The sequence below is a fragment of the Bombina bombina genome, chromosome 5 (genome assembly GCF_027579735.1).
Source record: "Bombina bombina isolate aBomBom1 chromosome 5, aBomBom1.pri, whole genome shotgun sequence".
In the NCBI taxonomy this organism is placed as follows: domain Eukaryota; kingdom Metazoa; phylum Chordata; class Amphibia; order Anura; family Bombinatoridae; genus Bombina; species Bombina bombina.
The window spans coordinates 726,482,493-726,505,713 of record NC_069503.1 but is presented as its reverse complement, the minus strand read 5'-3'; the positions used below and the strand labels follow the sequence as shown (position 1 = coordinate 726,505,713).

Sequence of the window (23,221 nt, the reverse complement as noted above, 5' to 3'; positions counted from 1 at the left end):
ATATAGGGGTCGGCGGTGTTAGGGGCAGCAGATTAGGGGTACATAGGGATAACGTAGGTTGCGGCGGTGTACGGAGCGGCAGATTAGGGGTTAATAATAATATGCAGGGGTCAGCGATAGCGGGGGCGGCAGATTAGGGGTTAATATAATATAGGGGTCGGCGGTGTTAGGGGTAGCAGATTAGGAGTACATAGGGATAACGTAGGTTGCAGCGGTGTACGGAGCGGCAGATTAGGGGTTAATAATAATATGCAGGGGTCAGCGATAGCGGGGGCGTCAGATTAGGGGTTAATAAATATAATATAGGGGTCGGCGGTGTTAGGGGCAGCAGATTAGGGGTACATAGGGATAACGTAGGTTGGGGCGGTGTACGGAGCGGCAGATTAGGGGTTAATAATAATATGCAGGGGTCAGCGATAGCGGGCTCGGCAGATTAGGGGTTAATAAGTGTAAGGTTAGGGGTGTTTAGACTCGGGGTACATGTTAGGGTGTTAGGTGCAGACTTAGGTAGTGTTTCCCCATAGGAATCAATGGGGCTGCGTTAGGAGCTTAACGCTGCTTTTTTACAGATGTTAGGTTTTTTTTCAGCTCAAGCGGCCCCATTGTTTTCTATATGGGAATCGTGCACGAGCATGTTTTTGAAGCTGGCCGCGTCCGTAAGCACCGCTGGTATTTAGAGTTGCAGTAGCGGTAACTATTCTCTACGCTACCTTTTTTGGAGCCTAACGCAGCCCTTCTGTGAACTCTAAATACCAGCGGTATTTAAAAGGTGCGGGAAAAAAAAGCATGCGTAGGTAACGCACCCCTTTGGCCGCAGAACTCTAAATCTAGCCGAAAGACTTGGATTATATTTTATTCTATAGTAACACAATTGAAATGTCTTGTAATTACAGGTTGTCTGTCATTATCCTTTAACATACCAATGACAGAGCCCATCACATGCCCTCCAAAACCTGGCACTATTGTCATTTTCAAAATAAAAGTACAGGATACTATTTTTCAACCAGTACAAAAAGCCAATGTGTGTAGGTTTCATACCAGACTTTACTGATATCTTCCACTCTAAACATTTCCATAACATGTTGCTTCTTCCTGCCATTTATTTTTTATCATTTAAATGCTAAATCTCTAATTCAGTTCTATATAATGCCCCAACTTTACCTCTACTCCCTGGTCTTTCTACCACCTTTGCAGATCATACTAAATATAGCTGCTTGTCATCCTCTCTTTCTCTGTATTCATCATTTCCACAGAAACAAGACTCCAGAGTACCTAAGCATCATGGGAAATGTAGTTCCAAAACATATGGGGGGGCCAAAGTTAGTCATCACTGCCTTACGCATACCTTAATACACTCCTAATTCTCTAGATCTATTTACTCTATGTGTTAGATTAAACAAGAGCCGAATGGCGCTTGCCGGAAACAGCAGTTATGAAGCAGTTGTCTAAAGACCGCTGCTCCATAACTTGTCCGCTGCCTCTGAGGCTGCGCTCTTCAATCCGCCCAATCCTATAAGGTCGGGCTGATTGACACCCCCTGCTAGCGGCCGCGAATCTGCAGGGGGCAGCATTGCACAAGCAGTTCTGGTGAACTGCTTGTGTAATGATAAATGCAGACAGCGTTTGCTGTCGGCATTTAGCGATGTCTGTCGGACATGATACGCTACAGCATATCATGTCGGACAGACATTGGTAAATCTACCCCTATAAGCTCATATATCTCCATGCTTCTCATCTTTTACAGTCTGTAGAAGAATGGCTTGTCTTTCTCAAAAATAAAACATTATGAGTTATTGCCTCATGCCTCTGGAATATGTTCACTCTGGGTGTCTGCCAAGCCCCTTGTTTAAAATCAATTAAATCTCATCTGAAACAAAATACAATTCACATAACTCTCATGTGAAAGTAATTATCTCTAAGGCACAATCAATGTCTTGTATATCCATGTAACAAATCAACCTCATATCTCAATTTACTCAGGTTATATGTTCTTCACTCCTTATTATCTGGAGTAAGCTCTTCAGGAAAGGGACTTATCCACTGTGTTGTGTCATGTTTTATTCACATCCGGATGCAGTTTTACACTTTGTATTGTCAAAACTGTAAGGTCCTATGTGTTTTAATTGTGCAATGCAAATTAAAAACAAACAAACAGTACATGTATGTGTGTATATATAACTACACACAAGTTAAACATAAATGAGAGATATTTGCATACAGTTTTCAAAATATTAAGTAACTAGGAAATGTAAGGATGTTGATTAATGAATAGAATAGATCATATTGCTAATCACTACAATGAATAAAATAAATAATTCTGTTCTGAAAATTAACCTGTAAGAGATGTGATTAAGTTAATTAAAAACATTAAGGGCCAGATTACAAGTGGAGCCTTATTTAATGCACACACTCAAGAGTTATCTGTGCTAGAAGTAATTTTTTTGCACGCGCCGGGTTGCACTCGTATTACAAGTTAAAAGTAAACTGTTTTCGCTTGTGCGCTAACGTGATGTGCATAAAAGACCGAACTTAAAAAATCATACGCACGTTAACTAACACCCTACTTAAAGTGAATGTAAACTTTCAGCAATTAGTGCCCGGTTTTTAAAGATACTATTAAAAACAGGGGCACTTTCATTTATAAAAGTTTACATTGCACCGTATTTGTAAAAATACTTACCTTTTACTTCTCCAAATCTGGATCGCCGATCCCCCGCCTGCTTCTTCCTGCTGTACTTACACAGCAATGACGAAACCGGCTTCCTCCAATCACAGCCGGGCATCACGAGATTGACGCTCTGTGGGGGAAGCCATGATTGGAGGAAGCCGGTTTCATAATTTCTGACGTAAGTACAGAGGAACTGAGGCGGGGGATTGGCGATCAGACTTTGGAGAAGTAAAAGGTATTTCTACAAATATGGTGCAATGTAAACTTTCATTAATGAAAGTGCCCCTGTTTTTAATAGCATTTTTAAAAACCGGGCACTAATTGCTGAAAGTTTACATTCACTTTAAGCACAAACCTGATCACATATTCTGATGTTAGCTAAAACGATATAAAAATATGAACATTTTACATTCCAAAATCTACTCTGGAATTTATGCAGAGGAACAAGTACAATGTTCTGGAATGGCCATCCCAGTCCCCAAACCTGAATATCATTGAAAATCTTTGGGGTGATTTGAAGCGGGCTGTCCATGCTCGGCAACCATCAAACCTAACTGAACATGAGATGTTTTGCAAGGAGGAATGGTCCAAAATACCTTCATCCAGAATCCAGACACTTATAACAGGCTATAGGAAGCATCTAGAGGCTGTTATTTCTGCTAAGGGAGGCTCTACTAAATATTGATGCAATATTTCTGTTGGGGTGCCAAATGTATGCACCTGTCTAATTTCGTTTTGATGCATATTGCACATTTTCTGTTAATCCAATAAACCTCATTTCACTACTGAAATATTACTATGTCCTTCAGTTATTTGATAGATCAAAATTAAATTGCTGATCCAAACACCCAATTATTTATAAATAAAAAAATCATGGTAATTGTCAGGGGTGCCTAAAATTTTGCATACGACAACACATTTAGACATTTCTATGTATGAATCTGTATATTAAAGTCATTTGCCTACCTTTTCTCCAACATAGGTGTGTCCGGTCCACGGCGTCATCCTTACTTGTGGGATATTCTCTTCCCCAACAGGAAATGGCAAAGAGCCCAGCAAAGCTGGTCACATGATCCCTCCTAGGCTCCGCCTACCCCAGTCATTCTCTTTGCCGTTGTACAGGCAACATCTCCACGGAGATGGCTTAGAGTTTTTTAGTGTTTAACTGTAGTTTTTCATTATTCAATCAAGAGTTTGTTATTTTTAAATAGTGCTGGTACGTACTATTTACTCAGAAACAGAAAAGAGATGAAGAATTCTGTTTGTATGAGGAAAATGATTTTAGCAACCGTAACTAAAATCCATGGCTGTTCCACACAGGACTGTTGAGAGCAATTAACTTCAGTTGGGGGAACAGTTTGCAGTCCCTTGCTGCTTGAGGCATGACACATTCTAACAAGACGATGTAATGCTGGAAGCTGTCATTTTCCCTATGGGATCCGGTAAGCCATGTTTATTACGATTGTAAATAAGGGCTTCACAAGGGCTTATTTAAACTGTAGACTTTTTCTGGGCTAAATCGATTGATTATTAACACATATTTAGCCTTGAGGAATCATTTTATCTGGGTATTTTGATATAATAATATCGGCAGGCACTGTTTTAGACACCTTATTCTTTAGGGGCTTTCCCAAAGCATAGGCAGAGTCTCATTTTCGCGCCGGTGTTGCGCACTTGTTTTTGAGAGGCATGGCATGCAGTCGCATGTGAGAGGAGCTCTGATACTTATAAAAGACTTCTGAAGGCGTCATTTGGTATCGTATTCCCCTTTGGGTTTGGTTGGGTCTCAGCAAAGCAGATACCAGGGACTGTAAAGGGGTTTAAAGCTTACAACGGCTCCGGTTCCGTTATTTTAAGGGTTAAAGCTTCCAAAATTGGTGTGCAATATTTTCAAGGCTTTAAGACGCTGTGGTGAAAATTTGGTGAATTTTGAACAATTCCTTCATGTTTTTTCGCAATTGCAGTAATAAAGTGTGTTCAGTTTAAAATTTAAAGTGACAGTAACGGTTTTATTTTAAAACGTTTTTTGTACTTTCTGATCAAGTTTATGCCTGTTTAACATGTCTGAACTACCAGATAGACTGTGTTCTGAATGTGGGGAAGCCAGAATTCCTATTCATTTAAATAAATGTGATTTATGTGATAATGACAATGATGCCCAAGATGATTCCTCAAGTGAGGGGAGTAAGCATGGTACTGCATCATTCCCTCCTTCGTCTACACGAGTCTTGCCCACTCAGGAGGCCCCTAGTACATCTAGCGCGCCAATACTCCTTACTATGCAACAATTAACGGCTGTAATGGATAATTCTGTCAAAAACATTTTAGCCAAAATGAACCCTTGTCAGCGTAAGCGTGGCTGCTCTGTTTTAGTTACTGAAGAGCATGACGACGCTGATATTAATATCTCTGAAGGGCCCCTAACCCAATCTGAGGGGGCCAGGGAGGTTTTGTCTGAGGGAGAAATTACTGATTTAGGGAACATTTCTCAGCAGGCTGAATCTGATGTGATTACATTTAAATTTAAATTGGAACATCTCCGCATTTTGCTTAAGGAGGTATTATCCACTCTGGATGATTGTGAAAATTTAGTCATCCCAGAGAAACTATGTAAAATGGACAAGTTCCTAGAGGTGCCGGGGCTCCCAGAAGCTTTTCCTATACCCAAGCGGGTGGCGGACATTGTTAATAAAGAATGGGAAAGGCCCGGTATTCCTTTCGTCCCTCCCCCCATATTTAAAAAATTGTTTCCTATGGTCGACCCCAGAAAGGACTTATGGCAGTCAGTCCCCAAGGTCGAGGGAGCGGTTTCTACTTTAAACAAACGCACCACTATTCCCATAGAGGATAGTTGTGCTTTCAAAGATCCTATGGATAAAAAATTAGAAGGTTTGCTTAAAAAGATGTTTGTTCAGCAGGGTTACCTTCTACAACCCATTTCATGCATTGTCCCTGTCACTACTGCCGCATATTTCTGGTTTGATGAACTGCTTAAGGTGCTCGATAGTGACTCTCCTCCTTATGAGGAGATTATGGACAGAATCAATGCTCTCAAATTGGCTAATTCTTTCACTCTAGACGCCTCTTTGCAATTGGCTAAGTTAGCGGCTAAGAACTCTGGGTTTGCTATTGTGGCGCGCAGAGCGCTTTGGTTGAAATCTTGGTCGGCTGATGCGTCTTCCAAGAACAAGCTACTAAACATTCCTTTCAAGGGGAAAACGTTGTTTGGTCCTGACTTGAAAGAGATTATCTCTGATATCACTGGGGGTAAGGGCCACGCCCTTCCTCAGGATCGGCCTTTCAAGGCAAAAAATAGACCTAATTTTCGTCCCTTTCGTAAAAACGGACCAGCCCAAGGTGCTACGTCCTCTAAGCAAGAGGGTAATACTTCTCAGGCCAAGCCAGCTTGGAGACCAATGCAAGGCTGGAACAAGGGAAAGCAGGCCAAGAAACCTGCCACTGCTACCAAGACAGCATGAAATATTGGCCCCCGATCCGGGACCGGATCTGGTGGGGGGCAGACTCTCTCTCTTCGCTCAGGCTTGGGCAAGAGATGTTCTGGATCCTTGGGCGCTAGAAATAGTCTCCCAGGGTTATCTTCTGGAATTCAAGGGACTTCCCCCAAGGGGGAGGTTCCACAGGTCGCAGTTGTCTTCAGACCACATAAAAAGACAGGCGTTCTTACATTGTGTAGAAGACCTGTTAAAAATGGGAGTGATTCATCCTGTTCCATTAAGAGAACAAGGGATGGGGTTCTACTCCAATCTGTTCATAGTTCCCAAAAAAGAGGGAACGTTCAGACCAATCCTAGATCTCAAGATCTTAAACAAATTTCTCAAGGTCCCATCGTTCAAGATGGAAACCATTCGAACTATCCTTCCTTCCATCCAGGAAGGTCAATTCATGACCACGGTGGATTTAAAGGATGCGTATCTACATATTCCTATCCACAAGGAACATCATCGGTTCCTAAGGTTTGCATTCCTGGACAAACATTACCAGTTCGTGGCGCTTCCTTTCGGATTAGCCACTGCTCCAAGGATTTTCACAAAGGTACTAGGGTCCCTTCTAGCGGTGCTAAGACCAAGGGGCATTGCAGTAGTACCTTACCTGGACGACATTCTGATTCAAGCGTCGTCCCTTCCTCAAGCAAAGGCTCACACGGACATTGTCCTGGCCTTTCTCAGATCTCACGGCTGGAAAGTGAACGTGGAAAAGAGTTCTCTATCCCCGTCAACAAGGGTTCCCTTCTTGGGAACAATTATAGACTCCTTAGAAATGAGGATCTTTCTAACAGAGGCCAGAAAAACAAAGCTTCTGGACTCTTGTCGGATACTTCATTCCGTTCCTCTTCCTTCCATAGCTCAGTGCATGGAAGTGATCGGGTTGATGGTGGCGGCGATGGACATAGTTCCTTTTGCGCGCATTCATCTAAGACCATTACAACTGTGCATGCTCAGTCAGTGGAATGGGGACTATACAGACTTGTCTCCGAAGATACAAGTAAATCAGAGGACCAGAGACTCACTCCGTTGGTGGCTGTCCCTGGACAATCTGTCTCAAGGGATGATGTTCCACAGACCAGAGTGGGTCATTGTCACGACCGACGCCAGTCTGATAGGCTGGGGCGCGGTCTGGGGATCCCTGAAAGCTCAGGGTCTTTGGTCTCGGGAAGAATCTCTTCTACCGATAAATATTCTGGAACTGAGAGCGATATTCAATGCTCTCCAGGCCTGGCCCCAGCTTGCGAGGACCAGGTTCATACGGTTTCAATCAGACAACATGACGACTGTTGCGTACATCAACCATCAGGGGGGAACAAGGAGTTCCCTAGCGATGGAAGAAGTAACCAAAATTATTCTTTGGGCGGAGTCTCACTCCTGCCACCTGTCTGCTATCCACATCCCAGGAGTGGAAAATTGGGAAGCGGATTTTCTGAGTCGGCAGACATTGCATCCGGGGGAGTGGGAACTCCATCCGGAAATCTTTGCCCAAGTCACTCACCTGTGGGGCATTCCAGACATGGATCTGATGGCCTCTCGTCAGAACTTCAAAGTTCCTTGCTACGGGGCCAGATCCAGGGATCCCAAGGCGGCTCTAGTGGATGCACTAGTAGCACCTTGGACCTTCAAACTAGCTTATGTGTTCCCGCCATTTCCTCTCATCCCCAGGCTGATAGCCAGGATCAAGCAGGAGAGGGCGTCGGTGATCTTGATAGCTCCTGCGTGGCCACGCAGGACTTGGTATGCAGATCTGGTGAATATGTCATCGGCTCCACCTTGGAAGCTACCTTTGAGACGAGACCTTCTTGTTCAGGGTCCGTTCGAACATCCGAATCTGGTTTCACTCCAGCTGACTGCTTGGAGATTGAACGCTTGATTTTATCGAAGCGAGGATTCTCAGATTCTGTTATCGATACTCTTGTTCAGGCCAGAAAGCCTGTGACTAGAAAGATTTACCACAAAATTTGGAAAAAATATATCTGTTGGTGTGAATCTAAAGGATTCCCTTGGGACAAGGTTAAGATTCCTAGGATTCTATCCTTCCTTCAAGAAGGATTGGAAAAAGGATTATCTGCAAGTTCCCTGAAGGGACAGATTTCTGCCTTGTCGGTATTACTTCACAAAAAGCTGGCAGCTGTGCCAGATGTTCAAGCCTTTGTTCAGGCTCTGGTTAGAATCAAGCCTGTTTACAAACCTTTGACTCCTCCTTGGAGTCTCAATTTAGTTCTTTCAGTTCTTCAGGGGGTTCCGTTTGAACCCTTACATTCCGTTGATATTAAGTTATTATCTTGGAAAGTTTTGTTTTTAGTTGCGATTTCTTCTGCTAGAAGAGTCTCAGAATTATCTGCTCTGCAGTGTTCTCCTCCTTATCTGGTGTTCCATGCAGATAAGGTGGTTTTACGTACTAAACCTGGTTTTCTTCCAAAAGTTGTTTCTAACAAAAACATTAACCAGGAGATTATCGTACCTTCTCTGTGTCCAAAACCAGTTTCAAAGAAGGAACGTTTGTTGCACAATTTGGATGTTGTTCGCGCTCTAAAATTCTATTTAGATGCTACAAAGGATTTTAGACAAACATCTTCCTTGTTTGTTGTTTATTCAGGTAAAAGGAGAGGTCAAAAAGCAACTTCTACCTCTCTCTCTTTTTGGATTAAAAGCATCATCAGATTGGCTTACGAGACTGCCGGACGGCAGCCTCCCGAAAGAATCACAGCTCATTCCACTAGGGCTGTGGCTTCCACATGGGCCTTCAAGAACGAGGCTTCTGTTGATCAGATATGTAGGGCAGCGACTTGGTCTTCACTGCACACTTTTACCAAATTTTACAAGTTTGATACTTTTGCTTCTTCTGAGGCTATTTTTGGGAGAAAGGTTTTGCAAGCCGTGGTGCCTTCCATTTAGGTGACCTGATTTGCTCCCTCCCTTCATCCGTGTCCTAAAGCTTTGGTATTGGTTCCCACAAGTAAGGATGACGCCGTGGACCGGACACACCTATGTTGGAGAAAACAGAATTTATGTTTACCTGATAAATTTCTTTCTCCAACGGTGTGTCCGGTCCACGGCCCGCCCTGGTTTTTTTAATCAGGTCTGATATTTTATTTTCTTTAACTACAGTCACCACGGTACCATATGGTTTCTCCTATGCAAATATTCCTCCTTAACGTCGGTCGAATGACTGGGGTAGGCGGAGCCTAGGAGGGATCATGTGACCAGCTTTGCTGGGCTCTTTGCCATTTCCTGTTGGGGAAGAGAATATCCCACAAGTAAGGATGACGCCGTGGACCGGACACACCGTTGGAGAAAGAAATTTATCAGGTAAACATAAATTCTGTTTTTTTTCACATCTTTGAGCCCTTATAACTTTTTTGTGCAATTGATATTACATAGTGTTATTATGAGTGTAACTGATTTTAATTTTTAGTTTGCAATGTATCTTGATGTGTTTTGTGACACTTTTTTGTTTTTTGCGAAAGAGTTAACCAGAGCCCTGAGGACGCAGTAATAATTCTATCGGAAATCGCTATTGCGCTCAAGTGATCACATTTACTTTCAACTTGTAATACGAGCGGTAAACCCCGACGCGCAAACACCCGCGATAAACCCCTTTTCGCTTGTGTGTAACTGTTTACACGCCACTGGTAACCTGGCCTTGTATTTGTAGATTGTTGTAGCCACAGTACACAGTGGACCTGTAAAACATGTCTCCTTTTAAGTTTACACCACATCATTATTACACTCACTTGACAGGGTGACTGATTTTTGGTTTTCCTGCCCCTAGCAAATGCAGAAGCTGTGAGATGATGAATGCTTTCCTGTATTGTCCTTTTTTCACATGTGGTGTGTTTGTCGGAAGTTAGCGGAAGCCAAGATACCCTATTTATTAAATGGTTCTGTGTTTTATGGAGTATTTTGCGGCTGACCCTTATTTTGAAATGATTGTGTTTGATATCCTAGTTTTAATGATCTGGTGTTAGGCCACATGTACATATAGGTCTTCCGTTACTGTAAGATACCTTCTTATCATAAGCATTTCAGTCACTGCTCTAGAGTTGGTTTACAATGCAGGAAGCTCTGCAAATATTGCCTCTAGCCCACTGGTGTTCAACTCTGTCCTCAGTCCTCCCTAACTGGCCACATTTTGAGAATCTCTGAACTGGAGCACAGGTGAAATAATGGTTATTAACCTGCTCTCACCCAAGGTAATCCTGAAAATCTGGCCTGTTGGGGAGGCCTGAGGACAGGTTTGAAAACCAGTGCTCTAGCCTAAGGATATCCACTGCTTGATCATCTAAATGTTTTAATTATATACTTGCAGGTCATTTTAACCCACTGGTTCCTGGTAATGCTTCTACTGGTAGTCTCCTAACAGCCGCATGTAATAGAAGACTCATGCTGTAATTTAGTTACCTTTGTTTAAAAATGTCCTTACTTTACTTGCACTACTTTACGTCTACAACTGATTGTGAACTTGCTATATATGTGTGTTTTGTGTCCATAATTACATTAGTAATGCTTCAGATCTCATGAAGAGAACATTTTGAAAACTTGTCTTTTAATATACATTTGTCACCTAATTGTTAACTACAATACTATCTTATAGATAGATAATTACATTTGTTACTAAATGAGTCTGTAACACATTTGTTTTTCTATGATTCATAATCAATTTAAGCAGTATCAGAAGTCATGCATCACGTGAATGGAGACTTTGTATTGTGAAAAAGATTTACTCCTTTGCGTTTCCACATGATCTAAAATCAGGCATCACTAAGGAATCTGTTTTGTATTGAGTACTACTTGAGCATGCTTTTAGCTTTTCCTTTGAAGAGCTACGCAGTATCCTCATAATCAGATCTTATAGAAATGTTTTCTGTGTGGGAGGCAAATGGCTTCCTTGCAGTAATGATTGAAATAACATTCTGTATGTATTTTGCCATTTGTTTTCACTCGCGTGGGTAGACGGTGCAGTCCCTAACTTATATTTGTTCCAGCTGTTGCCACCTGATGTCCTGATGTTTCTACCACTATAAGCCATAATTGCAAGTCACAGCATGGAAGTGTTGTCACAGAATTTTATTTAGCATTTTAATAGTATTAATTGATTTGCATATTTTGAAATGGCTATGTAGTTATGGATGTAAATGATTTGTAATATATAACACTGTATATAAGAGAAATATTTTACCTCATTTTATGTTGTGATTTTATCATGGTAGTTCCACCTATATATTCTTACCAGCAGGAAATGGTGGTAGATTATTCAAATACACAAATATATGACACACAAGTATGTGGTGTTCTGTTTAACTAATCTCAAGGACTCAATTTCTGTCTTTTTGCAATCACTTTACCCATGCTGCCTTTCTAAAGTGATAAATGAGTAACAAATCCTTCTTATTTCTGTTTGTGTTAGAGCCTAGTTTCTCAACCTGTGGTACGTGGGGCATTGGTAAGGGGTACTTCAGAGATTGGCCTTCATTATTTTTTTCCCCTGATGTATCTATTGTAGACCTATCAAAGAAAGCTGTGTTTCTAATTTCTACACTCTCCTAACAGGGCAGAGTGTGAGTATTTTCCTGCCTAGATAGGACCACTGCTCAGTTTCTGATTCACCTCAAATTGGTAAAACATTTGATTCTAGCTGGATAATGACATAGAAGGGCCACAGTAAAATGAGACAGATAAACTGTTTATTAAATGATTATTAAAAATAGAAAGATAGTACAATAAATATTACTTTCCTCATCATGCAGAAAACAGTTTATATTCCTCTTTTTTTAATGTAAGAAGCACATTAATTGCATATAATTATTAATATTAATGAAATATATATCTTTGTTTTATGTGTTTATTATTTTCTGTTGTAATATTGCCAAACATTAAATTCCAGAAAACAAAAACCAAAGATCTGATTCTTATATATTCACTTCTTTAACATATCTGATACAAGCTTGTGAAATTAAGTGATACATATGATTTCCATTTTTGCTCATGCAAAAGATCAATAATATTTGTGTTACATTTGGAGTACATAGAAAACAAATGTATGCCTACAGGGGTACTTGCTATCATAAGGCTGAGAAGTACTGTCTTAGAGCACTGTATTGTGCTTGCATCAAACTGTGTGTTAAACCCCTAAGCTAAAGTCAGCTCCAGACCAACAATACAATATTGAGAGCTGTCTGAACACATCTGGTGAGCCAATGAGAAGAGACATATGTGTGTAATCATCAAACACCCACTTGCACCCTGTGTGCATGGCTGTGCCTGAGCCTATCCTAGGTATGCTATTCAATAAAGGATACAAAGAGAACCAATATCATAGAAGCAAATTGAAAACTCTTAAAAGTGCATTCTGTGTCTGAAGTATGAAGTTGAAGTTTTATTTTGACTTAAGTGATGCTTTCATTTGACAGTGATTTTAGTGCCACGACTCAGCTTTTATTAACCCCTTAGTGACCACAGCACTTTTCAAGTTTCTTATCGTTTGGGACTAGGCTATTTTCTCTTGTTAAGTGTATCCAGTCCACAGATCATCCATTACTTGTGGGATATTCTCCTTCCCAACAGGAAGTTGCAAGAGGATCACCCACAGCAGAGCTGCTATATAGCTCCTCCCCTAACTGTCATATCCAGTCATTCTCTTGCAAGCCTCAACCAAGATGGAGGTCGTAAGAGGAGTGTGGTGTTTTATACTTAGTTTATTCTTCAATCAAAAGTTTGTTATTTTTAAATGGTGCCGGAGTGTACTGTTTATCTCAGGCAGTATTTAGAAGAAGAATCTGCCTGTGTTTTCTATGATCTTAGCAGAAGTAACTAAGATCCATGGCTGTTCTCACATATTCTGAGGAGTGAGGTAACTTCAGAGAGGGAATGGCGTGCAGGTTTTCCTGCAATAAGGTATGTGCAGTTAATATTTTTCTAGGGATGGAATTTGCTAGAAAATGCTGCTGATACCGAACTAATGTAAGTAAAGCCTTAAATGCAGTGATAGCGACTGGTATCAGGCTTATTAATAGAGATACATACTCTTATAGAAATGTAATATAAAACGTTTGCTAGCATGTTTAATCGTTTTTATATGTATTTGGTGATAAAACTTATTGGGGCCTAGTTTTTTCCACATGGCTGGCTTGAATTTTGCCTAGTAACAGTTTCTTTAGGCTTTCCACTGTTGCAACATGAGTGGGAAGGGCCTATTTTAGTGCTTTTCTGTGCAGATAAAATTACTGACACAGACATCCAGCTTCTTCCTGCATGATCCAGGACATCTCTGGAGGGCTCAAAAGGCTTCAAAGTTGTTTTTGAGGGAGGTAAAAAGCCACAGTAGAGCTGTGGCAGTTGTTGTGACTGTTTGAAAAAAAGAAAAAAAAAATTATTGACAAGCTTAGAACACTTAAGCTATCTAACTCATTTGTTTCTGATGCCATTGTTCATTTGACTAAACTAACGGCTAAGAATTCCGGATTCGCCATCCAAGCGCGTAGGACGCTATGGCTTAAATCCTGGTCAGCAGACGTGACTTCGAAGTCTAAATTACTCAACATTCCTTTCAAGGGGCAGACCTTATTTGGGCCTGGTTTGAAGGAAATTATTGCTGACATTACTGGAGGTAAGGGTCACACCCTTCCTCAGGACAGGGCCAAAGCAAAGTCTAATTTTCGTGCCTTTCGAAATTTCAAGGCAGGTGCAGCATCAACTTCCTCCGCTTCAAAACAAGAGGTAACTTTTGGTCAATCTAAGCAGGCCTGGAAACCTAACCAGTCCTGGAACAAAGGCAAGCAGGCCAGAAAGCCTGCTGCTGCCTCTAAGACAGCATGAAGGAACGGCCCCCCTATCCGGCGACGGATCTAGTAGGGGGCAGACTTTCTCTCTTCGCCCAGGCGTGGGCAAGAGATGTTCAGGATCCCTGGGCGTTGGAGATCATATCTCAGGGATATCTTCTGGACTTCAAAGATTTCCCTCCACAAGGGAGATTTCATCTTTCAAGGCAATCTCCAAATCAGATAAAGAGGCATTCCTACGCTGTGTGCAAGACCTAGTTATGGGAGTGATCCATCCAGTTCCGCGGCGGAACAAGGACAGGGTTTTTATTCAAATCTGTTTGTGGTTCCCAAAAAAGAGGGAACCTTCAGACCAATTTTGGATCTAAAGATCTTAAACAAATTCCTCAGAGTTCCATCTTTCAAAATGGAAACTATTCGGACCATCCTACCCATGATCCAAGAAGGTCAGTACATGACCACAGTGGACTTAAAGGATGCCTACCTTCACATACCGATTCACAAAGATCATCATCGGTTTCTAAGGTTTGCCTTTCTAGACAGGCATTACCAATTTGTAGCTCTTCCCGTCGGGTTGGCTACAGCCCCGAGAATCTTTACAAAGGTTCTGGGCTCACTTCTGGCGGTTCTAAGACCGCGAGGCATAGCGGTGGCTCCGTATCTAGATGACATCCTGATACAGGCGTCAAGCTTTCAAGTTGCCAAGTCTCATACAGAGATAGTTCTGGCATTTCTGAGGTCGCACGGGTGGAAAGTGAACGAGGAAAAGAGTTCTCTATCCCCACTCACAAGAGTCTCCTTCTTAGGGACTCTTATAGATTCTGTAGAAATGAAAATTTACCTGACGGAGTCCAGGTTATCAAAACTTCTAAATGCTTGCCGTGTTCTTCACTCCATTCCGCGCCCTTCGGTAGCTCAGTGTATGGAGGTAATCGGCTTAATGGTAGCGGCTATTGACATAGTGCCATTTGCGCGCTTTCATCTCAGACCGCTGCAATTATGCATGCTGAGTCAGTGGAATGGGGATTACACAGATTTGTCCCCTCTGCTAAATCTGGATCAAGAGACCAGAGATTCTCTTCTCTGGTGGTTGTCTCGGGTACACCTGTCCAAGGGTATGACCTTTCGCAGGCCTGATTGGACAATTGTAACAACAGATGCCAGCCTTCTAGGTTGGGGTGCAGTCTGGAATTCCCTGAAGGCACAGGGATCGTGGACTCAGGAGGAGAAACTCCTTCCAATAAATATTCTGGAGTTAAGAGCGATATTCAATGCTCTTCTGGCTTGGCCTCAGTTAGCAACACTGAGGTTCATCAGATTTCAGTCGGACAACATCACGACTGTGGATTACATCAACCATCAAGGGGAAACCAGGAGTTCCCTAGCGATGTTAGAAGTCTCAAAAATAATTAGCTGGGCAGAGTACCACTCTTGCCACCTGTCAGCAATCCATATCCCAGGCGTGGAGAACTGGGAGGCGGATTTTCTAAGTCGTCAGGCTTTCCATCCGGGGGAGTGGGAACTCCATCCGGAGGTGTTTGCTCAGTTGATTCATCGTTGGGGCAAACCAGAGTTATATCTCATGGCGTCTCGCCAAAACGCCAAGCTTCCTTGTTACGGATCCAGGTCCAGGGACCCAGAAGCAACGCTGATAGATGCTCTAGCAGCGCCTTGGTTCTTCAACCTGGCTTATGTGTTTCCACCGTTTCCTCTGCTCCCTCGACTGATTGCCAAAATCAAACAGGAGAGAGCATCGGTGATTCTGATAGCACCTGTGTGGCCACGCAGGACTTGGTATGCAGACCTAGTGGACATGTTATCCTTTCCACCATGGACTCTGCCTCTAAGACAGGACCTTCTGATACAAGGTCCTTTCAATCATCCAAATCTAATTTCTCTGAGACTGACTGCATGGAGATTGAACGCTTGATTCTATCAAAGCGTGGCTTCTCCGAGTCAGTTATTGATACTTTAATACAGGCACGAAAGCCTGTTACCAGGAAAATCTACCACAAGATATGGAGTAAATATCTTTATTGGTGTGAATCCAAGAATTACTCATGGAGTAAGGTTAGGATTCCTAGAATATTGTCTTTTCTCCAAGAGGGCTTGGACAAAGGATTATCAGCTAGTTCCTTAAAGGGACAGATTTCTGCTCTGTCTATTCTTTTGCACAAGCGTCTGGCAGAGGTTCCAGACGTCCAGGCATTTTGCCAGGCTTTGGTTAGAATTAAGCCTGTGTTTAAACCTGTTGCTCCCCCGTGGAGCTTAAACTTGGTTCTTAAGGTACTTCAAGGAGTTCCGTTTGAACCCCTTCATTCCATTGATATTAAACTTTTATCTTGGAAAGTTCTGTTTTTGATGGCTATTTCCTCGGCTCGGAGAGTCTCTGAGCTATCTGCCTAACAATGTGATTCTCCTTATCTGATTTTTCATGCAGATAAGGTAGTTCTGCGTACCAAACCTGGGTTTTTACCTAAGGTGGTTTCTAACAAGAATATCAATCAAGAGATTGTTTTTCCATCGTTGTGCCCTAATCCTTCTTCAAAGAAGGAACGTCTTTTACATAATCTGGACGTAGTCCGTGCCTTGAAGTTTTACTTACAAGCTACTAAGGATTTTCGTCAAACATCTTTCCTGTTTGTCGTTTACTCTGGACAGAGGAGAGGTCAAAAAGCTTCAGCAACCTCTCTTTCCTTTTGGCTTCGGAGCGTAATACGCCTAGCCTATGAGACTGCTGGACAGCAGCCCCCTGAAAGGATTACAGCTCATTCTACTAGAGCTGTGGCTTCCACCTGGGCCTTCAAAAATGAGGCCTCTGTTGAACAGATTTGCAAGGCTGCGACTTGGTCTTCGCTTCACACTTTTTCAAAGTTTTACAAATTTGATACTTTGCTTCTTCGGAGGCTGTGTTTGGGAGAAAGGTTCTTCAGGCAGTGGTTCCTTCCGCTTAATCCTGCCTTGTCCCTCCCATCATCCGTGTACTTTAGCTTTGGTATTGGTATCCCACAAGTAATGGATGATCCGTGGACTGGATACACTTAACAAGAGAAAACATAATTTATGCTTACCTGATAAATTTATTTCTCTTGTAGTGTATCCAGTCCACGGCCCGCCCTGTCCTTTTAAGGCAGGTCTAAATTTTAATTAAACTACAGTCACCACTGCACCCTATGGTTTTTCCTTTCTCTGTTTGTTTTCCGTCGAATGACTGGATATGACAGTTAGGGGAGGAGCTATATAGCAGCTCTGCTGTGGGTGATCCTTTTGCAACTTCCTGTTGGGAAGGAGAATATCCCACAAGTAATGAATGATCCGTGGACTGGATACACTACAAGAGAAATAAATTTATCAGGTAAGCATAAATTATGTTTTTTAATTTCTGCGGTGTTTGTGTTTAGCTGTAATTTTCCTCTTAGTCATTCACCATACCCACACATATTATATACTTTTTCTCGCCATTAAATGGACTTTCTAAAGATACCATTATTTTCATCATATCTTATAATTTACTATAAAAAATGTATAAAATATGATGAAAAAATGAAGAAAACCCCCCCACTTTTTCTAACTTTGACCCCCAAAATCTGTTAAACATCTACAAGCACCAAAAAACACCCATGCTAAATAGTTTCTAAATTTTGTCCTGAGTTTAGAAATACCCAATGTTTACATGTTCTTTACTTTTTTTGCAAGTTATAGGGTAATAAATACAAGTAGCACATTGCTATTTCCAAACCATTTCCCCCCGAAAATTAGCGATAGTTACATTGGAACACTGATATCTGTCAGGAATCCCTGAATATCCCCTGAAATGTATATATATATTTTTTTAGTAGATAACCCAAAGTATTGATCTAGGCCCATTTTGGTATATTTCATGCCACCATTTCACTGCCAAATGCGATTAAATAAAAAAATAGTTGATTTTCCCGTTATGGAGGTTGCCTCCTTTTCCAAAAAAGCTAGAGGTGTAGCCACCCTTGTCCACAAAAGAGTGGCTTACGAGCCCCTTCTGGTGATTAGAGATTCACAAGTGAGATACCTTATCCTTGTGTGTAACTTAGATCACGTCACCTACACATTGGTTTCTATTTATCTGCTAAATACCTTACAGCCTAGATGTCTAAGAAAAATTCTGTATCAAGTCGACAAGTTTAAACAGGGAAAGGTGATACTGGCGGGAGATATGAACATGGTGTGGGACAACGGGCTAGATAGGAAAACAAGCTTACCCAGGAAGAGTTCCATTAGCCTCAACCCAACTAGCCGCAGATTCAGAGAGCTTATGACCCAGTTTAACTATTTCGACATCTGGAGGTCCCAACACCCTTTAGATAAGGACTACACCCACTTCTCCCATCCTCATTCCACATTCTCTCGACTTGATTACTAATTCTTCTGACACCCTGGATTTTATACGCACCATAAGCATTTGCACCTGCCCATGGTCCGACCACGACCTAGTCATCATGGACCTAGACTCCAGACACACTACCAGGTCTAGAGCCACCTGGAGGTTACCCCACCACCTTCTATCAGACATCCCTTTCAGGGAGGAAATGAGAAAGGAAATTTGTTTCACCCTTCACACTAATGACACCCCAGACACTAGTGATGACACGTTATGGGGGGCATTAAAGGCCACTACTCGAGGTCTCTTCATACGCAAGCAGGCCCACCTAAGAAAGCAAGCTGGCCTTTCCCTGTTTCAAGCTCATTGTAAGTTACGGGCTCTTGAACTCCAAAGACGTACCTCAGATACCACAGACTGTGAATTAGAGATTAAGGACCTTAGACGACATATATGTCACTTAGAATTTACCAAGACTCAAACCAATCTTCTTAGATTAAAGCAACTTATGTACACGTAAGGCAACAAAGCGGACTCCTTACTTGCCAACAAGCATAGGCAGCGCACAGGCGCATCCAAGAGATTAAGCAGGGCACACAATCTTTCAGACTCCCATCCCTGATTGGCCAGCAGTTCAATACGTTTTATTCCGAACTTTACAGCAAAATGAGGCGGCGCTCCGACAGGCTCCTTTGGAAACTATAGGCCCATTCCTGTGCTCCTTGAAACTCCCTACTTTAGAAGAAGCCCACATTGAAAGTATCGATTTCCCAATTACACACCAGGAAGTCAAGCAGGTTATTAAAAACCTGAAACCTCTTAAAGCCCCTGGTCCAGACGGTTTCACCGCAATCTTCTACAATACATATCTTAATGAGATTGCTCCCATCCTTACCAGATTCTATAACCTGGCAATAGACAAGGAGAAATTTAGTAGTGAATTCCTTGAGGCCTCCATCATTGCAATCCCCAAACCTAACAAAGACTCAACACTATGTGCTAATTACAGACCCATATCCCTCATTAACACTGATTTTAAATATATTCCAAAATACTTGCAAATAGGCTTGCAAGACTGCTTCCAGCCCTTATTAATCCTGACCAAGTGGGTTTTGTTCCTGGGAGAGAGGGTCCAGATAACACTAGGAGATTACTCAACATTCTCCTAGAGGCTAAGAGGCTTAATAAGCCACTTGCTGTGCTCTCCCTGGATGCCAAAAAGGCGTTCGACCGAGTCCAATGGGAGTATCTATGGAAGGTCCTGGAAAATTTCAAGTTCCCGACGCAGATAATACAAGCAGTGCGGACCCTGTATTCAACTCCTATGGCCTCGGTCAGGGGAATGGGGTTCGACTCCACTCTCTTTTCCATTACTAACTGCACTAGGCAGGGCTGTCCCCTCTCCCCCATCCTTTTTGCGCTGGCCATTGAACCCCTAGCTGCTTCCATTAGAGCAGACAGGGAAATTGCAGGAATTACACTCCACGGTACGGTCCATAAGGTGGCCCTGTTCGCCGATGACACCACATTATTCTTTTCCAGACCCTTGATGGAGGTTCCTAGGCTCCTGTCCCTACTTGAAACATTTAGCGCCCTTTCATTCTACAAATTAAATCGCAATAAATCAGAATTATTCACATATGGCTTCCCTGGGGACGTCTCCAAAAGCTTATACGATAAATACAAATTTATACCTAGCAATAACTATATCTCCCATTTAGGAGTCATATTGTCCAATTCACTCTCCCAAATAATAGACTATAATTATAAACCTCTTTTGGCCGAACTTCGTGCTCTAAACCAGAAATGGAACTATAAATGCATCTCATGGTTGGGTCGTATAGCAGCCCTAAAGATGAGCTACCTCCCCAAGCTAACGTACGTATTGAGATGTCTGCTCATCAGGGTGCCTAGAACACTCCTTATCTAGTTTCAGAGTGCATGTACTAATTACATCTGGCAAGGAAGACCCCCCAGAGTTGCCCATAAACTCCTACAGTACCTTAGAATGCACGGGGGCGTGGCCTCCCCATCCATTTTCAGATATGCAGAAGCAGCCATGCTCACACATATCTCCCAGTGGGGGGTTAAATACTCCGATAGTAAATGGAGGACGATAGAACAGGCCTCCTTACCACACAATCTAACTCTGAGGGACCTAATATGGACGCCCCCACACTGTAGGAGAAATCTAGCAGTAGTAAATTTGTTAATATGCGAATGCTTAGCAGCCTGGGAACAATTGCGACACTACACTCAGGTAGCCCCTCACCCATCTCCAATTACTTCCATGGCTGGCCTCCTATCCGGCCTACAGGACTCACACCCAGCATCATGGGCCAGACTAGGCATAACGAGGGTTGCAGACCTTTGGACCGCGTCTCCTCAAGCAACATTTGTCTCTTACAACCAACTTGAAAGTTCCCCACCCACTCCACTATATATGAAATTCGAATACACTAGGGTTATTAGTTTTCTATCCAGATGGGGTTTTAAGCCCTCACTATCCCGCCAACTTACTATATGGGAAGCTAGATGGCAGCAGGGGCTTAGGTTGGGTCAACCCCTATCCCTACACTACACTATCATGGAAGGTGCGACACCGGTAGACAAAGCCCAACACATTCAGAAATGGGAGCAGAGGTTAGACTTTACAGCACCCACCAAGGAGTGGCATCGTACTCTTCTACTTACGAAAAAGCACTACACTGTGTCACTATTTATGAAACTTACATAAAACTACTTACACACTGGTACTATGTTCCAGCACGGCTTGCCGAAATCTTCCCTAAGGCCTCTCCGATCTGTTGGAGAGACTGCTCGCGCTTAATCACATTTGGTGGAGCTGTCCCAAGCTTGGACCTATCTGGAATAGATGCTTCTCCTTACTCACAAACATGGGTATTTGCCTCCCTAGAACACCAGAGACGGCCTTATTTCATTTAGGCACTTCTAAATTACCCAAACATTATGGCATGCTTTGTATATACCTTTTTTAAGCAGTCAAACTTAATATAGCCAGATCATGGAAAAGAGCACTTCCCCCAGCGTGGTTAGATATTGTTCTAACAATGGCATACATTTATTCCATGGAGAAAAACATTTACTACACAATGGGAAGGTCTGACTTTTTCGAACTAGTTTGGACAGATTGGAAGAGTAGGTTTGAAACCTCTTGGCTCCCTAGCTTTGAGACTTAAGATAATTTCTCCCCCTGTCCATAGGAAGTGCCCGTTGTCCCACATCTGTCCTGTCCGGTCTGAAAATCCCACCCTAGGCCCTACTTCCTTTCTTATTCTAGTTCCCCAATATCCCCTTTATGACCCCTCCCCCCTTTTCCTTATCTCCCGTATTCAGTCCATCCCTTAATGTGTCCAGATGGTCCCAATTACCGCTTATGAGAGACTGAGGGAGACATGGGATCTACTGTTTCCCATAGTAGTTACTATATCTGATAAGTTATACCTCCACATTTGTATTGTCTGTTTTATTATCCGTTTGTGAACTTGAAAATGTTGTACGCTTTGGTCGCACAGTTGTTGTACTTATTTATTATGCGATAAACAAATAAAATACTTTATAAAAAAAAAAAAAATAGTTAACTTTTTCACAAACTTTTTCACAAACTTTTTCACAAACTTTAGGTTTCTCACTGAAATTATTTACAAACAGCTTGTGCAATTATGGCACAAATGGTTGTAAGTGCTTCTCTGGGATCCCCCTTGTTCAGAAATAGCAGACTTATATGGCTTTGGCATTACTTTTTGGTAATTAGAAGGCCGCTAAATGCCGCTGCGCACCACACTCGTATTATGCCCAGCAGTGAAGGGGTTAATTTTAGCTGTAGTGTAGTAGACAACCCAAAGTATTGATCTAGGCCCATTTTGGTATATTTCATGCCACCATTTCACCGCCAAATGCGATCAATTAAATAAATAGTTAACTTTTTCACAAACTTTTTCACTAACTTTAGGTTTCTCACTGAAATTTTTTTACAAACAACTTGTGCAATTATGGCACAAATGGTTGTAAATGCTTCTCTGGGGTCCCTTTTGCCCTTTGTTCAGAAATAGCAGACAAACATGGCTTTGGCGTTGCTTTTTGGTAATTAGAAGGCCGCTTAATGCTGCTGTGCACCACACTTGTATTATGCCCAGCAGTTAAGGGGTTAATTAAGTAGCTTGTAGGGTTAATTTTAGCTTTAGTGTAGAGATCAGCCTCTCACTTGACATATCCCACCCCCTGATCCCTCCTTGACTCCCCTCAAACAGCTCTCTTCCCTCCCCACCTCACAATTGTCAACGCCATATTAAGTACTGGCATAAAGTCTGCCAGTACTAAAATAAAAAGCTTTAATTTTTTTTTTTTATTCTGCAGTGTTGGATCCCCCCCTAGCCCCAAACCTCCCTTACGACCAGTGTTCCCTCTAAGGCCTTATTTTGTGAGTGGCCCAGCAGTGAAAAAGTCAATAAGAAAACAATACCTTGTAGTCTCACAAAATGTAGCCTTAGAGGGAACACTGCTTACGACCTCCCCAAACAGCTCTCTAACCCTCCCCCCTCTACCTATTTGCCGCCATCTTGCCTGTCGCTGTCTGCCTGTACCCAGTTTGCTAAGAAAAAAAGTGTTTTTTATTTTTTTTTTGGCAAAAAAAACAATTTTCTGTAGTGTACCTGCCCCCCCCCCTCAATAGCCTATCCCCCTCCCAGATCCCTTTCTTAAAATGTATTAGCCCCCCTTCCCTCTCCCTCCATCCCATCACCTTCAATGTCATTTTGTTTTAAAGTACTAGCGTGCGCGCTCCCGCCCCCCCCCCCCCGCGCTCTCCAGCGATGGGCTGCCCACCCGCCTCCCTGCTATGGCTCCCACCCACCAACAATCGGCACCATCGCAGGCCGATGCATCGGTGGGT

The 23,221-nt window shown here is 42.4% G+C and overlaps 1 protein-coding gene across 5 annotated transcripts in view; it reads left to right on the top strand.

Moving 5' to 3' along the window:
• ATXN1 (ataxin 1) overlaps nt 1-23,221 on the top strand; it is a 759,530-nt gene that overhangs the window by 237,665 nt on the left and 498,644 nt on the right. The gene's annotated exons all lie outside the window — the stretch shown is intronic.